Source organism: Etheostoma cragini, chromosome 23 (assembly GCF_013103735.1).
Source record: "Etheostoma cragini isolate CJK2018 chromosome 23, CSU_Ecrag_1.0, whole genome shotgun sequence".
In the NCBI taxonomy this organism is placed as follows: Eukaryota; Metazoa; Chordata; class Actinopteri; order Perciformes; family Percidae; genus Etheostoma; species Etheostoma cragini.
In genome coordinates this window covers 683,488-685,010 of record NC_048429.1, presented here as the reverse complement: position 1 = coordinate 685,010, position 1,523 = coordinate 683,488, and the positions used below count along the sequence as shown (strand labels likewise).

The 1,523-nt window shown below is 49.4% G+C and overlaps 1 protein-coding gene across 1 annotated transcript in view; it reads right to left on the bottom strand.

Annotated features, from left to right (window-relative positions):
- LOC117939054 (T-complex protein 1 subunit beta-like) overlaps nt 1-1,523 on the bottom strand; it is an 11,365-nt gene that overhangs the window by 4,588 nt on the left and 5,254 nt on the right. The window lies entirely within an intron of this gene.

Genomic DNA, 1,523 nt, shown 5'->3' with positions numbered 1-1,523 from the left:
AGAGTCACACACACACACACACACACAGAGTCACACACACACAGTCACACACACAGACACACACACACACACACAGAGTCACAAACACATACAGACACACAGTCACACACACAGAGACACACACACACACAGAGAGTTACACACATAGAGACACACACACACACACACAGTCACAAACACACACAGAGTCTCACAAAGTAAGGACTTTTGTTTTTCAAATTAGATAGATATTGATAAAAAGAAGTGGGAAATTGTGGTGTTACAGCAGCAAAATACAGTCATAAATACGAATACTGTCATACAGCGCAGAATATAAATGAAATACTACGATGCAATATGCAGTACATACCTAGAATATACATGAGATACTAGTAATAGTGTGTGTGATGTTGTGTGATCAGGAGGAGAGATCAGCTCCACCTTCGACCACCCCGAGCTGGTGAAGCTCGGCCACTGTAAGCTGATTGAGGAAGTGATGATCGGAGAGGACACACTCATCCACTTCTCTGGGGTCGCCATGGGTACGGACACACACACACTCGCACACACACCGAGGGTTGTACGCTGCCCTCTACAGTTATACCCTGAATACATCATACTGGTACATACGGGTACTTTGCAGAGCGTGGAGCTGGATGTCGGGGTGATTTCAGTCCAGTGGGACAGAAATACAGTCGCCATTGTACCCCTTGTAACGTTGGCTGTCAACCATTAAACAGTGTTAAATCCCGCTGGTAGCTAACGCTAGGCTAACGTCACCTCCTGCCAAGTGTAATGTTAACCGGCGTCCCGTGCAGCAACGCTTCGGTTGCCGCTATCGTCCGTTTCGGGGCATCAGAGAGCAGCGCAGGCATGTAAAATCCGCATTGCTGTTCTGTTTTGGTAGATGGAGATCGTACAGGCACCGGGTCTCGGTACCGGACCCTAGACACAGCAACTCTACGGCATCATGTTGATTTAAGACGGGTTGATAAATGCTTGAAGGGGTGTTGATCTTCTTGTGAGGAGAAGAAGAAGAAGAAGAGAGCATCCCCTGCATGACGTGTTGCTGTTCTGATGTGATGTGTCTGCCTTTCTGACAATATCACACCGTGGACTCGAGTTATTTACTCTGCAGCCCACTGCTTCAGTTCCTTTGAGTTATTGAGAGAATGTGCAGGCACGCATGCGACGAAACGTACATCAGTGGCCTTCAACTAGCTGTGCAGGCCACTGTGACTGAAGCTCTCAGCTTGACCTTTGACCCTTGACCCATGACCCTCTGCTTCAGGCGAGGCGTGCACCATCATCCTGCGAGGAGCGACTCAGCAGATTCTGGACGAGGCGGAGCGCTCGCTGCACGACGCTCTGTGTGTGTTAGCTCAGACTGTGAAGGAGCCGCGCACCGTCTACGGAGGAGGTAACACACACACACACACACACACACACACGCTCTCTCTCACACACACACACACATTCTCTCTCACACACACACACACACACACGCTCTCTCACACACACACACGCTCTCACACACACACACA